We start from the raw sequence: 24,476 nt of genomic DNA on the forward strand, positions 1-24,476 counted from the left end.
TAAAAATAGTTTTGGAGAAAATATGGATGCATTTCTTTCCAAGTATTAAAAATGATCTTCTGCATCTAAGTTAAGCAGATTGGAAAGAGGAAACAGGAAAGGTCTACCTCCAGATCCAAGGTGAAGGGCCTAAATAAAATCATTCAACACAGCCCCCAACAAGGCACAATAGTTTAAAATTTTACACCAGTGACACCAGGGAGGGGTCCCACTCCCATGGCTGTCAGTATTCCAAATCAATGCGCTTTGGGATGGTGTTCAGCTAGATGTTTGAAGTTCCTTCATATACTGTACCAATCTTACATCTCGGAAGTATTTTTCCACAGGGTAATTTTTGTTGTAGCCTACTCCTCCCATCCACTTGATACATTTGCCAGTTATTAGGCCCTCAATCTCTGATGCATAGTACTTGGCCATAGATGATTCTTTAATGAATGGCCTTCCAGCTTCTAAAAACCTTGCAGCGTTGTATGTGAGTAATCTTGCAGCTTCTAGCTGGGTGGCCATGTGAGCCACTTGGTGTTGGCATCCCTGAAAATCAAATATTCTTTTGCCAAACTGTTCCCTTTCTTTAATATATGGAATAGTGTAGTCAAAACATCCTTGAGCCAGTCCCAGCATCTGTGCAGCCATTCCTATTCTACTTTCATTAAGACCCCCAATGGTTTACTTATAGCCATGTCCAATTTGTCCCAGGATATTGGCTTCTGGAACCTTGACATTTTCAAATGTTAATGGGCAAGTAAAAGAAGCTCTGCTTCCCATTTTGTTCTCTGGTTTCCCTATATGAAGGCCCTCAGTATGACAATCTACCAAGAAACAGGTAATTCCTGTATACCCAAGAGTAAGGTCTACATTTTCCATCACCATGAAGAGCTTGGCATCCTTGCCGTTGCTAATCCACATCTTTGACCCATTGATGACATAATAATTTCCCTTTTTATCAGGTTTGGTCTTCAAAGCAAATGAATCGCTACCTGCTCCAGCCTCTGAAAGGCAGAAACTTCCCATTTGTTCCGTAGCTAGCTTGGGCAAATAGATAGCCTTCTGTTCTTCTGTTCCATATTTTCCTAATTACTGTGTTCTGGATGTCACATACCAGAGCCAAAGACGCATCAACTTTGGCTAATTCCTCTATCACTAGGATAGAGGAAAAAATGAAGCTCCTGTTCCTCCATATTTTCTGTCAATTTCAATACCCATCAACCCTTGTTGAAATAATCCTCATATTACTGATTTTTCCATTTTTGAATTTTCATCCATTTTTGAAACCAAAGGAGCAATTTGTTCCTGGACAAATTTTTTAACCGTGCTCTTTATCATCCTCTCTTCATCTGTAAATGTTTGCAGAGGGGCATAGGGTAGGCCATTATTTGTTGCTTTGAGTCCAGCTTCTCAAAGCTGGGAAGATTTTAAGACATCAGGAGGATTTTTCCAGGAAGACAGGCAAATTGGGAAGTTTCTTCTTAACAGTGCGCTGCCACACAGCAGCCGAACCGTGGCTCCCTCCTTCTGTGCCCCAGGACAATCGCCCTATAATTCTTTTCGTTTTAAGCATATTTATGTTTTTAAGTTTCTGCAATTTCTTTAGCATAAGATATATTTTTAAAGATATATACTATTTTAAAATCTAAAAATCACACACATTTTCAATAGTGACAAAACTATTTTCCTATTATATCTCCTGTTAAGGTTTTGTGACTCAGAATTAAGTTGGGACCAGGGTAATATTACTACTTGATACACAAATTATTCCTTTGACTTACTGAATGCAAACCCACAGTCAACACATTTATCAGGAGAGGAATAGTTAAGAGCATTTGTTAGGTTTGTATATGTACACAGTAAATAGAAAAATATTAGGTTTATGGGACAGAACAAGATAAGCGAAATGAAAATTAAATGTCTGATAGTGTATTTCTAGTCTGTTTCAGCTGCTCTAACAAAAATATCATAGATTGGGTAACTTTTAAACAAAATAAATTTATTTCTTATACTTCTGGAGACTGGCAAGTCCAAGATCAAGGTACCAGCAGATATGCCTGGTGAGAGCCAGCTTCTTGGTTCATACACAGTCTTTTCATTGTGTCCTCACATGGTAACAGGGGAGTGGGAACTCTCTGGAATCTCTTTTGTAAGAGTCTCTTCAGAGTGTCTTTTGATCTCATTCAATGTGATGGTATTTTGACATGGGACCTAATGACCTAATCAAAGGTCCCATCTCTAAATACCATCACATTGGGTATCAGGTTTCAACATATGAACTTGGGCAGTGGGGACGGGGCATACATATTCAGTCTTTAGCATAGTGACTAAAGAATAACATAATATATCTTCCATACCATTCCACAGAAAAGGATGTAATGCAGAGGAAAAGAAATAGTGGAAAGTTTGAAGGTCTGGGTTCTAGTCTTTGGCCTGCACATGCTGCTTTCCTTTTGTTGTAGATAAGCTGTGTAGCCTCTATTAACCACAAAGTCCTCATCTAGGAAATATACTTGTTAGCCCCTATGAAAATCCTTAAGGTCTCTTCAAGCCTTAAGATTTTTTTTGTAAAATTAACAATAGATCAAAGTAACAAGAACCTAGGGAGGGTGGGAGGGAGGGAGACGCAAGAGGGAAGACATATGGGAACATATGTTTATGTATGACTGATTCACTTTGTTATAAAGCAGAAACTAACACACCATTGTAAAGCAATTATACCCCAATAAAGATGTTAAAAAAAAAAAAAGTAACAAGAACCATGAAGAGTTAAAATAACATGAAAAGTTATGATGTATATAAAGATCTGTGGATTGTTCTCATCATAAATAAATTGTAAATTTTGCATTTTAATTATCCTTCCTAGACCCCCATCTAAAAATATATCTATACTGTTATTTATTTTGTAGTGTTGGGAGAAATGAACAAAGCTTGAGTGCTACACATGGTGATAAATTTAAAATATGTTAAAAAACCACGTTCTGACTTGGCAATCATTCTTTTGTGTATATAATGAACCTGTAGTATTTTTCTTTCAAATTTTACTTCTGAGCTATAGTTATCTACAAATACATGTGCATACATGCCTAATCTTTGGGTTTCCAAGAGTGATTGTAAAGAAATTTAAAAATAAATCACTTTACAATCTCTCATGCAGTAAGTATGTGCTAGAGCAACTTATTATGGTGAGCGAAAGGATGTATCACATTGAGGTTTCATTAATTCCATATTGTGCTAAAGCACTGATACAAAAGAAGGACATGAATTAACAAACAGCACATCTTACTATTGAGGTATGTTAGATAATACAGTCAGATATTATAACCTAATTTCCAACTTAGAAAAGTTTTAATGAAAACTGTGGATAGTTGCTCAGATAAGCCAGAGGAGGAATGAAGAGCACAATTGTCCACCATTAATCCATTTCATTAAATTCAAGAATTTGAGCATATTAAGATAAATCAGAATAAAGATGAACGCTGAAAGCCATATACCTTTCAATCAAAAACAGGATTAGGAGCTGACATTGAACTGAGAGAGAGCCTAATTTAAACATGCTAGCCTCTGAACTTTTGGAGCCCCCCTGAGAATGAAGTTTTATTCATATGAAGCACTTGTTCTGAATAATAGCCATGTTTCTTTGGCACTTATACCTAAAGAGTTTAACTTAGTCAATCATCACTTCTTTCCATTGTCTTCTTACAGATAATTGTGTCTTGGGGCTGCAAATAATATCATTATTAACTCTTTGAGATAGCCACTGTGTCTTCTGAATAGTGGCAAAATCCATAAAGCAGTTGAGTGGATTTTTACATCACTGGAAACTCATCAGTCAAGAGATGGTAGTCCTGTTAAGCAGGTGACAGACATCAAAGAGATTCATTACATCTGAAAATGCCAACTCCTTATAACAGCTTACTGAATATGCCTGCCACTACAAAGGTCAGTGTGTAAGATATGACTAATACTGTTGTCAGAAAGCTCATACACTTCAATGCCAGTTTTCATTGCACCTTTTGTTTGGCACATATTGGGTGAAAGTTGTATTAGTTTTCACCCACTTGAAGAGGTAGATAATAGCTAGAGTTTATGATCACAGTGCTTCATTAAATGCATTCTGCATTGAATGAATCAAACTTATTGGCTTTATTTCTGTAACTTTCTGTTGAAGCGTTTAAGGTTACACTATGAGTGATCAAAAAATACTTCGTGAGTAAGATGCTATGTTGACAGCTTTGACAGAACTAAGAATGACTTTTAATGAGTCTGTATCTAGGTACGTGTCGATGCTTCAAATATGAAGGTTCCAATACCCTGTTTGGATTAGAAGGGGAAAAATGGTATTTTGCCTATAGCTAGCATTTCCTAAAGATCCTTTCATAGGCAATTGTATTAACACAAGAACAGTTCTCTATATAAATGTCTGTGGTATTGGCACAATTCCTGGAATATTATGGTTATATATATACATATACATATATATACATATATATATATATGCATGTGTGTATAAAATACTGACCAAAAATAGCACCAAATAAAAGTTATGGGCTCCATTCTTCCTCTAAATTCTGGGGAATATAGGCTCAAAAATACTAAATCAATATACCCTATTTAATTTTCTCAGCTTCAAAGTCTCCAATTCACATTAACCAAAGAGTGTGATTATTGATGCTATATGATCCTGACATCACTTACAGTGCCTGGAAGTGTTGCCTTGGTAGGGAATAGACAATGATCTTATAATGTTTCTCTGAAGTTGGGTTATATATTTGATTGATATTTAAGTATGCTTATTCTTGAGAGAAAGTATAACATTCTCTGAAGAAAATTTTTTCTAACATTCGTACCTGAAATGTCTTTCCTATACTCTACGCTGGCCGTTTTCCTATCTGAATGTAACTTTAAAACTTTTAAAAATATGAATGGATCACCCTACCTTAAAGTCCAGTACACTGGCTTCCTATGAATAAATTGTTCCCATCCACTTTAAGGAAGTCATCTGACCCAGAAATCTGACAGATTAAAGTATGCCAGAATATGGCAATTTTTTTTTTTCTTTAGAAGAGGTAAATCATATATCCTAGGAATAAAGTGTCTGCTACATTAATGCAGTTGACTTCTGGTCATAGTCTGTCCTTACATAGTGACTACTATATCATTTATATCAAACAAAGAAACATTTTAAAGGAGGCAAGGGAGGTGAGTGGCATTTGTCACACAGCTGTGCAGAGATATCTCAGGTAATTTCTTGAGCCTCTGATGTATTGTGCTATCAGTCTTAATTTTCTCCTGCCATTTCTTCATGAACCAAAGAAAAGAAAAAATTATTTTCTTAAAATCTCAAGGGAATGTGAAAATAAGATCAAATAACCTATATTTAGCAAAGAAAGTTTAAAAAAAAAAGGAAAAATGAAGTGGCTTAAATTTTAGAAGATAGGCCTGACATATTATGTCCCCTTTAAATGTTTCCTCATCAGGTTACATGTTCTGCTAATTTTTAAAGATATCTGAGCTAGAGATTTTATATTACTTAGATTAAAATAAACTATTTTATGTGAAGTAAAATGTACATAATATGGAGCTTTAAGTAATGTTTTATTATGTCACTGTATCCCTGCCGGTGAGAGGCAGTATTATTTAATTCTGAAAGGATGGTATGGTAAACTCTGTACCTATTATTAGCTCTTTCTAATGCACACAATATGAAGAAAGAACTGAGATTTAAAGAATAAGACTTTAGTTCTAGACCAATCTGCCACCATCCAGTTATGAAATATTAGTGAGTGAACAAGTGTCTCTGGACATTGATAAATCTTCTTTTCACTGAATACATGCAATGAACAATATCTGAAATTCTATAATCAGTAATGTCTTTAACTTTAATCTCTTGAGAATAAGACCAAAATATAGGCTAAAATCACATTTGGGAATGATTTTTCATTATATGTATACATGTATATATGTTTTATATGTATACGTATATATGTTTTTCCTATTTCTAATCCCATGTCCCCACTAATATAAACATATATTTTGGGGAAGAAATTTAGAAAGGCATACGTGCACAGATTTTATTGGTTAGTGAGGTACCTGAACCTGCCAAAATAAGCATTTTATTAAAATATTTGGTTGAAATCAAGTAAACACAGGTTTCTTCTTTCAACCTAATAGACTGTCATCATATGTTTTGGTATTGAAATGATGCTAGCATGCCTCCAGATTACTTTAAATGAGGAACATAAAAGGTACAATAAATGGCAAAGTAAATGGTAGAATAAAGCACTGATCTAGATTCCCTCTCCGGTAAGCTCTAGGGATAATAAGTTCAATTTTTTTAAGGCAAGGTGTTCAGTGATAAAAGATTGGGCCAGCTATCATTTATAGTCTCTCCGCTCCAAACCCAACCTTCTTTTTCCCAGTTTTGTGGACCCTGTACGTATTTCTGTTTCTCTAGCTGGTACGTTGTTGGGCTTTTGTTTCAATAACGAGTGCTGGAGCGACATAGTGAGGTGATAGTGACAAGAAGCCACTTCCCTCAGGTTGGGTGCTGCCTCCATATTTTATCAAGTGCAGGAGGTGAGGCTTGGTGGCTCTCACTTCATGAGACTTTATAGACAGTTTCTAGCCTCACTGTCTTTCACAGGAGCTGTGCCCTTACTTTTAAGCCATGCTCTTCCTACCTGGCTGGCTGCTTTTACAGATGAACTTCATCCATCATCAAGCAACTGACTATCCTTTATGAGGTTGCTTCTAAAGAAGGTCCAGCTGAGACCTCAGGCAACTGCCTCACCAACACGTAACTTACTTCTACAGACCAGCTCACATCTGCCCACTTCCTCTGGCAATGGCAGACCGTTTCTGTAGATCAGCACTGGCCTGCATCCTCCAGAAAGCTTTGTTGCCACTGGAAGACTGCTTGTCTCTCTCTAGCCATGCCTTCTGCAAAGAGTTTGAAATCTCAGCCTTGGGTGGAGGAACCTCTCCTAAGTCCTCAGTTTCTTTCACTGTCCAGTATCCTTCAACTTAGTAATAGTATAACGTGTTTATTTGCACTTGCAAATTCTGGACTCCATAGAGTTCCTTATATCTCTTTTAGTAGTTAAAGGCTTTGTATAAGTTAATGATTCTTTATAATAAAGATTCCTTGTTTAAATTACTAGTGTATTTTTTGTCTCTTAACTGGACCCTCATTGATATAAAAGTATAATGGAACTCATTGCTTTTGTTTAGCAATTCAACTTTCATATTTTTTGGAAGTAAAACAAAAAAAATGCAGTGAGTATATGAATGTTAGGAAAATAATTTGAACTAAAGTTCACAACATTATTGTCAGAGGAAATATTTGTCAGAGGAAGAAAATTAATATTCCTAGGCACTTGACACTCTCATGGCTTCCTGAGATATAAACACCCCTTTCACCTGCCAAGATCCAGGATGCCTATATAGGGCTTAGGTATTGGACAAATGAATTATCTGTAATTCATGTCATCTGTATCAACAACTAATTTCATCTTTCTTAAAATGTCCAGGTAATTGTAAATTTTTTGACCATTCCACTTAGCAACATTTTAATCTTTTCTTCTGTCAGTATAGTTTGCCTCCTTTTAGAGAGGGGAAGAAAAGAGGGTGGAATATTAGATTGAGCTATGGTATATAAAAGAGAGACAGAGAGACTTGAGAGAAAAGAGGGGGAAAACTATTAAAATAAAGCTTGGTCTTTATGTTTCATTAACGGCCATATTTGCCAACAAAATACAACAGAAAAGAAATTGAACTGAAACAAACTACCATGTGGTTATTCTGGGAGTTTTAATTGCCCTTACCTTTTCTTGTTCTCAGCTTGCTTTTGTTAACACGCCTACCCACTTTTCCTTTTCCTTTACCTCTGCTCCGTGTTAAAAGCTAGAATGTCCCCAGTAGATGTTTAAGCTGAACCTCTGAGCCAACTGAGGCAACAAGTTGTGGTTAATAAAGTATAAGAGTTTAGAACTAGAAGCGGCCTTAAAGATTGTCTACTCAAACCCTTAATTTCACAGAAAAGGGGGATAAAGCTAAGGGAGTTAAGAACTCAAAAATAAAAAAGGATGGTCTGACATAAGAATGGGTAGTTTGGGTTCCTGGGTTCAAACTTGGTTCCATAAACTTGGTTCTCTATCTATCATATACTCTTGAGGTTAACATCAGGCCTAACTTTCAAAGTACATCAGGATTTTGCTCAGAAAACAAAACATTATCCAGAAAAAATAAATTTTTGTTGATATTAGTAATTATATTCTTAACTCTGGCATTCCTGGAAGATGCTAGTATAATGTTTTTAGGTCCAAAGGATACTCTCATGGTTTTCTAGGCAATTGTCAAATATTCATTCTTTCTTTCATTTAACAAGCAGTTATTGAATGTCCTTAATGTGTTCTTGGTGTCGGCTAGGCATTCGGGGGGAAGAAAGAAAATTAATAGAAAAAGGCAGAAATGTTGATCCTTGATTTCAAAAATCCTTGATTTTAAACAACATAAGCACATTTGATTGGCATTAGTACATTTAAAATACTATAATTCTAAGTAATAAATTATATGGGTCATACATTCTAAACAGAAAGAAAATAAAGGCATAATCATGGTAAGGTACATTTAATCTAGAAGTTTTTTGAGAAGGCTCAATAATGTAATGAATACAAAGGTGAAGAGGAGAAAAAGTAGGGAAAGGCTTTTTAAATGGTAAAACTCGCACAAAGTCAGGAAGAGTGAATAATAAAGGAAAGTAGCAGATGAACTAATGTGGATGAAATAGTAACTAGTTTGAGAAAGTAATTTTAAATGGCAATATTTATCTGCAGCATAAGAAAAGAAACTTGATTAAAAGTAGATATTCATAACATGGACAGCAATTCTATTAGATAGATAGGTAGGTAGATAGGGAAACAGAGCTACATCAGAAATATAAAATCATTAATATAGAAAACAGTATAATGATGACATACTTGTATTAAAATGAGGAAAAAAAGAAGTGTTTACCTGTGTGTGTGTTTCTGGAAACTCTTTATTAAATGGTTAATTTGTATTCTTGTTCACTTTTACTAGTTGTGTTCAAGGAAAGAATAAATTATATGAAGATTTGACCAAAAGCAAAGAAAAACCCAGCAGGCTTCATTGAGATTAACTGTTTCTCAGAAGCTCATAAGTGAACAAGTCAGATCATTGTGGTCATTTATCTGTAGTTGATTGCATCCATTTATCAAACCTCTTTTGTTTCCCCCACTTGTTTTTTTTTTTTTTAGTAGAAGTCCAGTTCAGTGATAAAGTAACTTTACATGATGCTACTTTTTTTTAAATAATTTTCTTCTCTGACCATTATTGCTTTCTTCATTTCTTGTATCATTGCTTCTGATCATTCATTAAGCAGTTAGCAGTTTTAATGATGGAAAAAAAAAAGAAAACTAAAACTAGAGAAGATGGAAGAAAGGAAGGAAAGATATACATTGTAGTAAACTCATCATCTTTATACCACGTTTGTCATACTAAGAAAGGAGAATTTCTTAAAACATGTTTGGATGTCACCAATAAGATTACTTGTAGGTTTTTCTAGGAATGATGATAGTCTTACCTGTATATTCATATACAGAGTTGAACTATGCCTATATGAAGATTAATCACTCAATTTTTATTGTAAGAAGGGATTTAGAATTTATATTTAAGTCAATATAGATATTTGAGATTATAGATGAATTTTCTATTATAATTATTGTATATTTATGAAAAATGACTACAGATTGAATGTGAAATTATAGGGATTATTATAGTGTAGTTATGGAAAAATATGAACATTTTATGGGATAGTCTTCATTTAAAAATAAAATTTCATATCTGAGAGTTTAGACACTGGAGATAGGCTTACTCATACCATAGAATATCAAACTATGCACTTTCATAATAGTAAATGCTACCAAGAATAAGCCTTTACTGAATTAAGAAGACATAATATTTCTAAGTTGCTAAGTAATATAAAAGAAATTAAAGCACATGCAATAATTAATACTGGTTTTATAATTCTGTTTAACTGTTTGTAAAATGTCTAATGTATACAGTGAGTTAACTATAAAAATAAAAATATGTACCGTAATTGAGTAAAAGTCAGTACATATCATAAAAATAATTTGAAATATGGTGACTCGAACGTAAATTTTTGCTGAAGATGTCTAGCCTTAAATCTGATACAACTTTTCAATATACCTATACTCTTTTCCAGAGTTTTCACAGCATAGTCATAACATAGCCTGATGTACATGTTAAAAGCATATTTGAGTAAACATTTCAACTTGTACAATAAGTCAAAATAAACACAGAAATTGATACTTTATAAACAGATCAGGATTGAACATGAGATAATTCCATGTATCTAATAGATTGAATGATTTTACATTTTCATGGACAAAATTACAAATATGCTACAAAAAATACTGAACTTGAAATCAGAATTTTGGGGTTTCCATTTTCATATGTCCAATCATTAGCTTTTTACCTACTTTAGCTCTCTGAGAAACTTTCTATGCTGTGACTGCTTTCCCTACTGGTCCATTTCTCTCATTCTAAACATGTCATTATATTTCCCATCCTTAGGAAAACAAAACAAAACAGTAACAATTATATCTACACTCCAAAAATAAAACCGTTCTCAGATTCACCATCTACACTTTGGAATAGACTATCCTATTGTTCTCTTCCTCTTCCTCCCTAAATTTATTTTTAGACCACAGGTATAAAAGATTGAGTAACCATTTTCATTAGTGTAAAGCACTTTATCACCATCAGTAGAATGCCCCTCTTGTTATAATATTTAATATTAATTGTATTCCTTTTATATCCATGGATACTCTGATCCCCATTGGCATTTACTTAAACACATATGTATATATTTGAAAAACGATGTGCCCTTGCAAAATGCATACTGCTGTTTTATGTGTATACTACACATGTTAAGTATATGTGAATGGCATTTTGCTATTCTGCCCTTGTTATTCATTCAACACTATGTTGTTAATGTGTTTTTTTTTTTTTTCCTTTTAATGACATCTTGGGAAGATTCCAGAGCTTTCCAGTTGAGAAACTAAAATAGCTTATCTGAATGTCATTCATTCTGTTAAACAGGGGGAGCACCTCCAGAGGAAAAAATACATAAAACAGGTCAACCAGACTAGTTTCCTTGTAAATGTATTCTCAAGTAAATAGGAAAAAAAAAAAAAAGATATCTGCTGAGGGGAAGAGAACTTATCATTAAAATGCGCTTCATAGGATGACTCTGCCTAAGAATAACCTGTACTAAGTAGAACTTAGGTTCTCTGAGACTTGATACCCTGGAGAATTCTGTGTAAGCTATGCAATCTCTGATATAAAATGGAGGTGTGTCATAATTGCAATTCTTGCTGTGTGAAGCAAGCAAGCACTCTATAAACTCATTAGGAACCTCATCTCTCCTGTGCCAGAGATGCATATCTGACACAGAAAGGTGAGGGCCTGGGGAACTGCCTCAGTTTCCCTGACCTCTTTCTGCTTCACTGCACCTTCTTGCTTGCCTATGTCCTTGAATTTATTTAGTAAAGCTTGACACCCAGTGGGATCTCTGATTTTAACTGACTGAACAGTCTGATCCTGTATTTAGCCCATTAGTCACTTTCTGTTATTAAATGTCTCATTTGATAATTTAAGTACATTCTCAAGCATTAAAACTTTCAGTCTAGTTCAATTTAAGATATCAATCTCACATCCAATTCAAAGCTTCCAAATCCAGTTTGAAACTTGATCTTAAGCTCAAGAACCTGCAGCAGGAAGAGAAGCACAAGCTGCTTTCTCGTTATTCCTTCTCTCTCACCGCCTCCATCCATTCCCGCACTAGTGGCTCTTCTATAAGTTGGGATGAAAGGTTAAGGGATGATGTAAACAGGTAAAATCCTTATAAGACTGCCACTACTTTAATTTAGACTTCAATGAGAGCTCTATCACAGGCATTTGAATGTTGCTGTTTCTAGGATCCCCTTCTTCAATTTACATTTTTGGGAGGCCTTATTAAGGCATAGAAAGACAGATACCTTATGTGGGAAGTGCATTTTCATGAAAGTTGACTTCTTGTGATCCTACCCCTCAGGGTTCTTGCTACTGGCAACTCAAGCAAGCCTCGCACAGGGTCTGCGAGACAGCTCCTTGGTGAAGTCTGCCATGACTATGAAGAGAGGAGACTTAGCTGATTATCTGCTGAACCTTATAGGCTTATCTGAATGAGCCCTCAAATTGTATCACACAGGAAATTGTATTTCCTGTTCACAAAGAGCATCAATATCCACAGAAAGAACTACTACTTACACCACATAAATGAAATGCTTTTTCCCATTTTCTATTAACTACACCCATCATACAACTCTGTAAGAAACACAAGCTTCAGGGTAGGGAAGGGAAGATGACTGAAAGCGTATAAAGAAGAATAAATCATGCTCCCATACTTTCTCTTGGGAAGGATGCTAAGCCACAGTTCTACTGTGAGCCCAGAATAAAATAAGTTGTTGTATTTGCTGTTAGATTAAAGTTTGACAGAGCATTGGACAGGACTTTATAATATCTTAAGATAAATAGCAACCACCAAAATTAGACCAATTGCAAAACAAAAATAAAAGGAAATCTCTGGGATTCACTGAGATCATCAAAGAGTAGATGTGAGAGAACTGGCAGAGCCTAACTGAACACAGGAGTAGAATAAAAATAAAGCCATTGCTTATTTGTGCCCCATTAAAGTCAACTCATTCAGTGCATCCATTATATACATGAGTCATTTGGGGTTCTTGTCTAAATTGTCTCTTTATAGCCTCCCTACATTTTTATTTTAGGTTTTCTGGGATTTTTGACTTCTCTCTCAGCCAAGTATTGTAAAAATTATCCAGTCACTCATTGCTTTACTATACATTTCCCACCCTCAGATATATTAACACAGCTTCTATTTCTTCCACTCTATTAAAGCTGTTTTTCTAACATGGATCCCTGCATGCATATTTTACTGAGACTCTCTAATACTGTTTAATGGTCAGTTTTTAAACTCTTTGTTCCTTCTAGTTTAATGACACTATTTTGTCTGATTTTTCATCCCCAGTCCTTTGTATCCACTTTTATACTTGATCCTTAAACACTGAATCTCCGAAGGAGTTGTAAACTAGTCCACTGTACTTCTTTTTCTTTCTCTTTGTTTTAATTTACTCTCCTGACTGAATATTCCATCAATATGCTAATGATTCCCAATGCCTCTCTTTAGCCCTCAACCTGCATTTCTAACTCATCTATTTACCTGCTTATAAGTCAGGTCTGTATGTCTCAAAGATGTCTTAAGCTTATACAGTTCAAATTATAACTGAATACTTATTATGATGTCACTTAAACTTCATATATATATTTAATGGCATATATCTGTTAATTTAATGGCAAAAATTTATCCCAGGTACATGAATCTGTAACCTAGGGTCTATCCTGTAATTCTTCATCTCCTCCCACTTCCAATCAATTATCGACACCTCGAGAAAATATCTCTAAAATGCCCTTCCCCTCTTTGTCATCATATTACACCATACATGCTTTTATTTTAATGCCTATATTGGAGTGGACCCATTTATTCCTTTGTCTCTCTCATTAAAGTATATGCTTATCCCGGACAGTAATTCTTAGGCACCTCTGTAGTATATTACCTAGCACAGAGTCTGCAATCAAAAAGTATATGTTCCATATGTATTTTCTGCCCTGAACTGACTTCCAGTTTGCAAAATAGTTTTCTTTTACTTGCTTCTAACATTGATAACCTTTCACTAGATCAAAATATCATTCATGTAAAATATTTTATAAAGAGAAATATGATGTGTCCTTATTAGCTGTGGCTGACCATCTGAATTGCTTTGTGAAATGACGCATAATAAACAAACAAAAAATTGATCACTAAATTTAATTTATAAATGTTTTTTCCTTCCTTTTTAAACATATGCAGTGCCAATTTTTATAAAATTATTGATTCAATTAGGAGAATGCCACTTTATAAAGAATATAATTAAAGTATAAGAATACTTCACAGAATTGCCATAAAAGTAAATTTAACAAGTTCTTTCTATTTATTTCAATGCTGACTGCATATATACTATTTCCTTCCTTTTCCATTAACCTAAGTCCCTCTCTCACAAACAAACTTATTTGCCCTTGCTGTGCACTGTATCTATAACCAGTTTTTTACTTCTATTTTCGACAAGATATATTATTTTGCTTTTTACACCTACTACTGCTCTCTCTTTACCTTGCTTTCACACTCTTTCTCATTATAATCTGGCAGCTATATCCTCTTGGTCTTTGTTCTCCTTAATCATTTTTGTAGGATTTAGCAATGTTGACCATTTCCTTTTGGACACCTTCTTATCCAAATATTGTTCTACTCAACTGCTCATTCTGTCTCATTTTCTCTTCATAATACAGAAGGTAATAAATTTCCATTGATTTATTCAGTCAGCCAACAAGCATGTATTAAATGGCTCCTGTGTGCCAGCACTTTGCAAATGATAATAAAACACTTATTCCCGAAGAACTTACTATTTGGATGGGAAGACAGATATATAATGAATTCAAGCATAGAGAGGAAGTCATTCTAAATAACATATAAACATCTAGAGGGTTAAATTTAATTTTGACCCAAAAAGCATTAAAGGAAAAATTAGATACAATATACCAAGAAATGTGGTGAGAATTTCCTATCTAATATTTATTCCTTTGTAAGGAATAAATTCAACTATGAATCATTGATAGAAAAATCGGAAAATATAAGTCAAGAAAGACTAGCTTTGCATTCTCAAAAGATATTGCTTTAGAAATTCCTATGCTAATTTTCCACTTTTGTAATGAATTTATGTTTTAAAAATAATGTATTTAGTCAAGAATTATATAATATTTAAATAATATTTCCTCCCTCTGATACACTGTATACCTAATTCAAGTGCAGTAGTCTGCTGTAGCATAAAGTTTTTATCATAGCTTTTGTGATATTTCATACTGATAGGATGTCTGATAGGATGTCTCCTGTCACTCAGAATGATCTTGCACAGCCTTTTGAGGACTCATGCATGTGAAAAATAATCCTTCATGACAGTTTCCTATAATTTAAGACAGCAATTTCTTCCACATCTGCCTGTTTTATTGATAAGCGTCATTGGTGAAAGGGAATTGTCTGCAACCCAGTATAGATGAAAATGAATAGTACTGGAGATTATAAATGTAACCTTGCTAGAGAAATTATATCAATTTGAGACATATTGTCTCTTGAAGGTAGACAAATACTAAAGAGCTGAACCATACAGTTTATGAAACAATTTATTTTTGTCATCTCTTTCAGCAAAATCAAAACCAACTTTTTCTTCTTTCCTTCCTTTCTTTTCTTTCTTTCTTTTTTCTTTCTTTCTTCTTTTTCTTTCTTTCTTTCTCTTTCTTTTTCTCCCTTCCTCCCTCATCCTCCCTCCCTTCCTTTCTTTCTCCCTTCCTTTCTTCCTTCTTTCCTTCTCTCTCTTTCTTCCTTTTTAGTGCTGTATATGTTAACACTCTGTGCCTCAGTTTACTCATGTATAAAACTGGGACACCAATCATACTTCACACAATTATAATTTTTAAAAATGAAATGTTTTCAACAGTGTCTTTCACAGTAGTGTTATTTAAGTGTTGTAACATTATTTTTTCATATCCTTATCAACTTCTTATGAAACATTCAAGTATAAACTTCTGTACCTTATATTGTGAGTCAAGAGCTATGATTCCCTCTCTTATGCTATGTGCAGTGGGCAGAATTCCCCTTAGAACTGTCAGTGCCCTAATCACTGGAAGCTGTGAGTATGTTACCTTACATGGCAAAAAAAAATTTGCAGTTGAGATTAAGGTTAAGGCTCTTAAAATAGGTAGAAGAGCATAGATTATCAAGATGAGTCCAATATAATTACATGAGCTCTTAAAACACAGTAAACTCTCTTGGTGTGGAGTCGAGTGAGGTGAAGTAGGAAGAAAAAAAGAGAGATCCCAATCACAAGAATATTGCCACCAAGACAATTTGCCCACCATCACTACACTATTGAATCTCAGAGGCAATAAGATGAGAGAAAGACAGAGGGGGAGAGAGATAGTGCAAGGATAAGAAGGAAGAAAAGGATGGGAGAAGGAAGTAGTTATACAAGAAAAACAATATTAACTTATTCCAAAATAAAGTAAGACTGTAGAGACATCACTTAAAATAGCAACAAAATTAAAAGATATTTAAGAATGAATCTAACAAAAATTACACAAAACACAATTGAAAGAAAATTGAAAACCATGATTGAAAGACATAGTAGATTTTCATTTGAAGCAAAAGAAAACACAATAGTGTTATAACAAATGGTATTCAAAGCTAAGTCTCTTATGAGAAACACAAAGAATGGAAGGCAGTTTTTCACATTGTCTAGAAATCAAGACATATTATAAAATATACTAATTAAAATCTAGTAGTTTTATACAAAATTATGGAAATAGATTAGTGGACAAGACTACAGAGTCGGAGGACAAAATATACATATATTTTGCTCTAATTTGAGAGAGGAAGCCTTATAAGTAATCAAGAAAAGATTACTTAGTAAATTTTCCAAAAGTTAGAAAAACTAAATATATGAAAAGCACACATTAGATATCAAATCACTCAAAATTATATAAACATGATAACAGTTAAAACTTAGAGAAAAATTTCTTATCTTGGTATATGGATATATATCTTAAAAAGCAAAAAGCAAGTATATTAAAGATCTGATAAATTTTACCATATTAAAAATAAATATTTTGTGAAACAAAAGACATTCTAAATGTTCAAATAAGCAAAAGACATATGAGTATAAAAATGGGTATAAAATTAATCAGTGTAAAATTATGACAAGCAATTTATGAAAAAAAAAAATGATCAAAGGAAGAGTTCCTCATAATCATATAATGAGATTCTGTGGAGCAAAAAGAGAAAAATTCCTTGATCTACAAGTATCAACATGGATGTGTTTTCATTATGTTAAATGAAAACAGCAAATTTCTATGAGGCAGGATAATAGGACAGAACTCATGTGAATTACAAATGTTCATAAAAAGTATCATCATAAAGTTTATGGCTATACATATATTCAATATATAGAAATATGCACTGGAACAATACACACTTTTTTTTTTTTCCTGGAAATATCTGATGGGGGCTGGAGCAGGGGAAAAATACACATTAATTTTGAGTGCTGTGTACAACTTGTGTCTATAATATTAGTTTCTGTGCTTTTAATGTTTTGAAAAAAAACAAAGTAAAACACGTGGGGAATAATCAATCAGGCTTTTTGGCTCTTTTTGCAACATTATATTTGTTACCAAACTCGAAGCTTCCATCACTTTCTGTATCCATATTATTTTGTCCCAAAAGCTCTTATCTCATTTGCATTCAATTTACTTATAAGAATTTCATCATACCAAATTATTTTTCTTGCTGACAAATTTGTAACAGAAATAAAAAGATCTCATTTGACTTCTACTAAACCTAAGTACAATAAAAGTATTATATTTAATAGTGATGACTCTAAAGACATGTCTGTATTAATTAGATCAAGAAACTAACTTTAATACCAGGTATTAACTTAATATTGAATATTTCCCAGTTCACATAAACCTGAAACTCATTCTGTCTAGTTCCCGCTATATTTTTTAGAGTTTAGTTTGTAAGTGCTTATTTTTAAGTCAATTAAATAGGGCTCTTTTATAAGTTCAATTCTGATAATATTTTCCAGGGGTAGAGACATGGCGTATGTATAATGTGTACACTGACATATAAACAGACAAAACTAGAGGTCTCATAGCTTCACTTTAAAAACTTAGTCACAACACAGAACACAAAGTACACATGCACAGCCATCACAGGTTGACCAGTAGAGGCCCTAATCAGACACTCCCTTAAATACAAGTGTCTCTCAATGGCTTATGCACGTCAGAACCAACTGGCCCAAAAGAGCACCCCTTACCCAAATGGTGCCTGGTGCCCACAAATGATTCTCAATGGCAGATGCACATCAGAATCAACTGGCCATAGAAGGAGGCTGCCTGGGCATGCTCCAATGGGAAAACCTGGTCCTGAAGCTTGTCAGTTCATCCAAATGCATGTTCCCATCTCCACCAACTGAAAGTGAAAATGGGCAGCTGGTGCTGAGCAGAGGAGAGACAGGGAGCATCCCAGGAACGAATAGTTTCAGCAGCTGCTGGGACTTCCCTGATAATACCCCACTCTGGCCCAACTAGCCGTAAGCAGCTCTCAACCACTGCGCCACCAGGGAAGCCGCCTGCTCAATTTTTTTTGATCAATCTTAACAATGAAGCCCTAATGCATAATTTAGATATTTAAAATATGTCAATTTTAAAAGCTGAATTGAACAGAAACGTTATTTAGAAATCAAACAAATCTCTCTCACTTAAAGTTGATGCAAAATAAATTTCTCTTAAAAATGCCCTTGGGCTTCCCTGGTGGCGCAGTGGTTGAGAGTCTGCCTGCTAATGCAGGGGACACGGGTTCGAGCCCTGGTCTGGGAGGATCCCACATGCTGCGGAGCAACTGGGCCCGTGAGCCACAACTACTGAGCCTGTGCGTCTGGAGCTTGTGCTCCGCAACAAGAGAGGCCGCAATAGTGAGAGGCCCGCGCGCCGTGATGGAGAGTGGCCCCCGCTCGCAGCAGCTAGAGAAAGCCCTCGCACATAAACGAAGACCCAACACAGCCAAAAATAAATAAATAAATAAAAATGCCCTTATATTTTTTACTATATGTTAATGCATGTAGTTTTATTTGCTATGATTTTTTCTTTTATAGAATTATATTTCTAATAAACATAAAAGTATTAATTATAGGCTTAATTAAATTATCTAATGATATTGATTAATTACATATTTTAATATCCTGGTAAACTTTGTCAATTAAGCTTTCTAAAAAATTTGAATTTTTTATTGGCTAAGAAAGGGACATCTTTTATGGGCAGTGGACAATGAGGGGACCATTGAATTACTATAATGCTTTTAAGCTATATAACTGTAAAATTTTGTCTATGTTCTGAATAATCTTACAGATATTTGTTTTGCTATTTTTCATATGTAGAGGTAGCTGTGATTAATCATTTTTTTCAAAGTAAATTCCTATTGTTTCCATTAAATTAAGTACATTCTAAATCAATGAATACTTAGAGCATAAACGGTATCATGCAGTTGTCTGAAAATACTTAGACATAAAAAGTGTTCCTCACATTGGATCATTTAGAAGATAGTTCTGCCATTGTTTGCTCATTTTAAGAATTATTAATGTTAATTTTTTCAATGCACTCTATTTTTTCATGAGACATTTTATTGTGATGTCTCCATTAAAATTATTCTCCTGCTAAAGAACTAGAAAAATGATTATTGTAATATTCTCTCAAGACAGCAAACATCTAATGAGAAAAATTTATTTTTACTGGCAATGATAAATTACATTTTAAAAAGTTTCTGAGGGAGATAGGATATGTAGATTGACTTAATTATATATTTAGTCAATCTAAACAACTATTGTTTTCATGTACAGCAAATATATCTCACATTTAGAGCAGACAGAAATGAGTATTAAATTACTGTTATCTACTACTGCCATTATCGTACTTTGCCAGATTACATTATGAACAATATAGGACGTTAAGACTTAGCTGAGCAGAGTTCTGAAGTCTAGCAGTGTGATTCATTCTGTTACATGCCTTGCTCTGTATATACATCTGAAGTTCATGAATAGAATTAAAAAGAAACAAAATTCTAAAATAAAATATGTTCTTAATATTTAGTCAACTTTTATAACAATTAACATGTGGCTGTTCCTTCACAAGGTGCATTCCTATGTCAGGTGTAATAAACATTGTGTGGTGAGGCAAGATAGTAGTCACTGATGTATTTTTTAGTGTTCTAAATTTGGTAAGAATGGCTTGCCTGATTTAATACTTCCAGATTTTTTCCATTATATCCATGACATATGATAGTCGGGTCTGATAATCTGATATTTTGCTAGCATTCTTCTTGTTTTTAAAGATTAAGCCTCTTATAGTATTTTATCATTAATACAATCTATAACCAATCATGATGTCTCAATATAATTATCTCCCTGCTATTAGGCTAAAATCTATTTAACTGGGAAAACCTTTCCTAATTAATAGGGCAATACTTATTCTCATACAAATGAGGAACTGCTTCTCATGAAAAGGAATTCACATAATATGTGTGTGTGTGTGTGTGTGTGTGTGTGTGTGTGTGTATATGCCGTGGTATACTTTGTAAATTTGCAATCTTTTCAATCGTGTGACATACAGCTACCTCATAAACGATTCACGTGGTGCCCAGAGGTACACTTAAAAAGGGCAAACTGATGTCATGAATGCTTGTTTGTATAAAGCTCTATTAATAATAAATTAGTTCTCTCTTCTAGAGTCAGGATATAGTGCCTGTGTCTAGTAAATGGTAAGCATAAAATCGGGCAATTCTTTACAAAGAAAATGTAAACTTCCAGAAATATATATATATCCTTTGGCTCTTTGTAATGATTGTCTCAGAATAATAACAGTGAAAATATAACAACACATTTAAAATAAGTTTTCTACTGTGTATTGTTGGAAAATAAATAGGGAACCTCCATTTTCTATTTCAGCACATTGTTCTTTTTTTTTTTTTTTTTTTTGCAGTACGCGGGCCTCTCACTGCTGTGGCCTCTCCCGCTGCGGAGCACAGGCTCCGGACGCGCAGGCTCAGCGGCCATAGCTTACGGGCCCAGCCGCTCCGCAGTATGTGGGATCTTCCCGGACCGGGGCACGAACCCGTGTCCCCTGCATCGGCAGGCGGACTCTAAACCACTGCGCCACCAGGGAAGCCCTGCACATTGTTCTTTTTATTTTTAAATCTATGCTGGTAAGATACTACTACAGATTGACCCACTGTGCTAAAAATATGCTATGAAAAGAATAACAAAGAAATTTTCTATTTAACCTTCCATTTAGCGGGCTTCTTATAGCTGGATGAGCTTATAGTGTGTCTGAGAGTCATTTTCATAATGTATTCCTTTATATGCATATGTGTAGTAGTTATGCTATAGCTATAAAGTGTTACACTTCTTTTTTTTTTTACCACATTTGAATTATTTTTACTTAGTGTAACATGAAAATCAAAAGTACTTAAGAAAAGTAAAACTTCTGATTAAAATCAGTGAATTGAACATTAAGTTCCACTATGTCTGCAAATCCCCAAATGACCATAATGGAGTTTTTAAAGGTATTTCCCACAAAGACATAACAAAGGAAAGAACAGCAGTATATATCTTGAGATCTGGTTTGACGTTAGATGAATGGAAACTGGGCTTACCTGAACCAAAATCTCTAATCTAAACAAAACAAACAAAAAAAGAAAACCAATTCATATCATAAATACGTCAGAAGATTGAAGAAGATATGAGTGGGGAGATGTGATGGAGGAATAAGCATGATAGGATTATGTGGCAGTCTTTTAAGAAAAAGACCAATGTATCTACCAGGTTAATTCTACAACCCTGTGTTGAACCCCAATATTCCTCTACCCCTTGGGAGAAGTCTGGAGATTTAATCTCTGCAGAAGGTGAGAGAAAATATTTCTGGACATCAGGCACAATGAAGGACCCAGACTGGACATTAAAGGAATGTTTACAGAATGTATAGACCACTACTTACTTTCCCCATGTGCTAAGCACAAAATTGGTAACCAGGTGGTTTACAATCCATATATGATATTGGAATAGTCTCCTCTCTGAAATGTGATGAACCCAAAAGAAAATTCAGAAAGATATTCTAATGGAGTGTGTGTATGTTGAATTGATGGGGAGTGGTCTTTTTCAATCAGATTCTTAGTTTTCTATCACAAATACAAAGTGACCCGTAAGGATCACCACACGTTTAAGAAAAAAATAATCTAAGGAAAATATCTTAAGAAAATTATCTAAAATTAAATGCAGAAACAAAAGAAAAACAAGAAACAAATGTAAATTGAAGGAAACAGCTTAGATAAAGCTGGAGTAATCAAACTTAAAAGATCACCAGTAATATTTTTAGCCTTTTGAGTATCCCTAATAAAAGAAAAAAATGCTGTAATAATTATTTACCAAAAAAAAAAATGGAAGTTAAAAGTATGATGGCAGTAACTAATACTTAGTAGAAATATTGGAAGAAAGATGTGAAACAACCTCCCAGAAGGAGAGAAAACAAAAGAAAATTAGAACACTGGTCTGGAGAGCCAATAAATGTTGTTTGTCAGAAGAGGGAACTCAGAGGCAATGCAGTCTATTTTCACTAATTTTTGAACGACTCCTGCATGTTTCAGAGAGAGACAAGGCCCACGACTCTTGTGAATTGCTGATCCCTGGAAGGTGATAGTGAAGCCCTTGATTTACTCTTTACTTAGAGCAAGTGAAATCACTGATTCCTTAGAAGCTGAAATGTGTATCTTAAACACATCCCCAGTGTCTCTGATGTTTGGCGTTCAATTCTGTGATAATCCATAGAAACTAAGGGAGTCTTCCAGAGCTTTCACTTCAAGACGCTGAAAGAACAAAAGGCATGCCTGCCTGGGTAGTCAGGACTTTCCAAACAGCTCAGAAACAAAGGTAAAAGGGGAACCTTCCAGGCTACCTGGGGAGGCACTATTCATTCCATCTATTTCCAGTGGTAGATGAATATGTTATAATCTTTTTTCTGACTTTTTCCCTTCTAATCTATTTCACTTTGAGGGCTGAGAAAATGTTAAAATTTAGGTATCCCCTAGGCATCAAGAATATCACTGGACTCATTTTTGGCAGGTTATTATGTATATATTTTTGTAATTTAACCGGACAGTCTTCCATTCAATGGTCCCAGTTTCATATATGCTTGTACTCTGTAAATTCTTGTCCGTAACCTCAGCAAGGTCATTTGGAAGGGAATTAGAGATAAATTTTCATGCTACACAATAACCACTTGTTGATTTGTTTGGCTCCAGTAAAAAGAATATAAAAGTGTTACTTAGGAAATGATCCCAAACTAGTTTCCAAAAAGTCAAAAGTTCATATTTTAACAAAACTTTGAAATAAAAGGAATCACTTTACTTTTGATCTTGTAAAAGTATGCATCTTCTTTGCTTACATGATAAACTCTCCTGGTATGTGTATAATATGTTGAATGTAGTTTTAAAATAACCTGTAACATAGGTGGAGAATATTACGAAATTTACTCAAAAACTTCCTAAAACTCTTTCTTATGCAATGTTAAAGGCATAATGTGGAGGACTGCCACTTCCAGCCACAATGAAGTAACAATTCTTGCCTGAAATAACTAAAAATCCAGGAAAAATATATGGAAAAATTGTTTTTAGAAACAAGGTAACAAGCAGCACAAGGCACTGATCACTGAGAGAGCAAAAATAAGCAAGTGGAGCCCAGTGTCTGTCTCAGTTTATTGCCTGGAAGAATCCCAGATCAAAGCACAGGGAGTGGGACCTCAGCTGTTCTACCCTGGGCTCACTGGAGTATCTTGTGCACATGCACATCCAGCCAAGGATGTGAGGGGGTTTATACTCAGAGCTTTTGTATTCACATTATATGACACCTTCCTTTCCAGGTTTCTCCCCCCAGTGACAGCTCTGAATCCCTCTGACACCTTAAGCCAGTGACAATGAAGATTTCCCAGAGAGCTCTTACCACCCCTTGCTAATCAACTGGAGAGTGGTGTTAGGGGCCAAGCCACATAAATGTGGACTTCACCCTCTGCAGTTCACTTCTTTCAAGGACTGAACTCTTCCAGATTCTGTGTGATTTAGGTCATTCCAATTCCATCAAATAATCATTTTATTTTTTGGTCCAGTATATAATGGTCATCAAAGTTAGAGTCGAATCCAAAACCAGTCATGTGAAATTATTTTTCTCATAACTGTTTACACATGTTTCTCAACTTGAATTGGAGCATATATATAAAAATATAGGTATCTACTTATATTCATTATAAAACATGGCAATGCTTAGCAGTGTACCATCTAGTACTCATACTGGAAACATACAAACTCATTTAGTATACTGGAATCTCAAATATTTCATTTTCTGATCATATTTTTTCACCCAGGTACATTATTGATGAATAAGTTCATAGTTACGGTCTCATTTTATAATCTTTCATAATTTTAAGCATAAAAGGTAGCAAGCAGAATAGGTGACATTTCCTTCTGTAAACAATCTTTGACCAAGCTATTCCCTATCTTGTTCATTTATTTGAATCTAAACATATTATTACCAGTCAACAGTTAGTATTCCAGTTTGAGACACAGACAACTAAATACAAAAGACATGAACGTATAAAGTAAGCGCTATATTTATTTTGGGACTCTTCCATGTTGCTGTGTGAATCCC

At 34.5% G+C, this 24,476-nt stretch overlaps 1 pseudogene; it reads right to left on the minus strand.

Moving 5' to 3' along the window:
- Window positions 1-223: 223 nt before the first annotated feature.
- Window positions 224-11,864, minus strand: LOC101290440 (short/branched chain specific acyl-CoA dehydrogenase, mitochondrial-like; annotated as a pseudogene).
- Window positions 11,865-24,476: the final 12,612 nt, after the last annotated feature.

The sequence above is a fragment of the Orcinus orca genome, chromosome 4 (assembly GCF_937001465.1).
Source record: "Orcinus orca chromosome 4, mOrcOrc1.1, whole genome shotgun sequence".
Lineage (NCBI taxonomy): Eukaryota > Metazoa > Chordata > Mammalia > Artiodactyla > Delphinidae > Orcinus > Orcinus orca.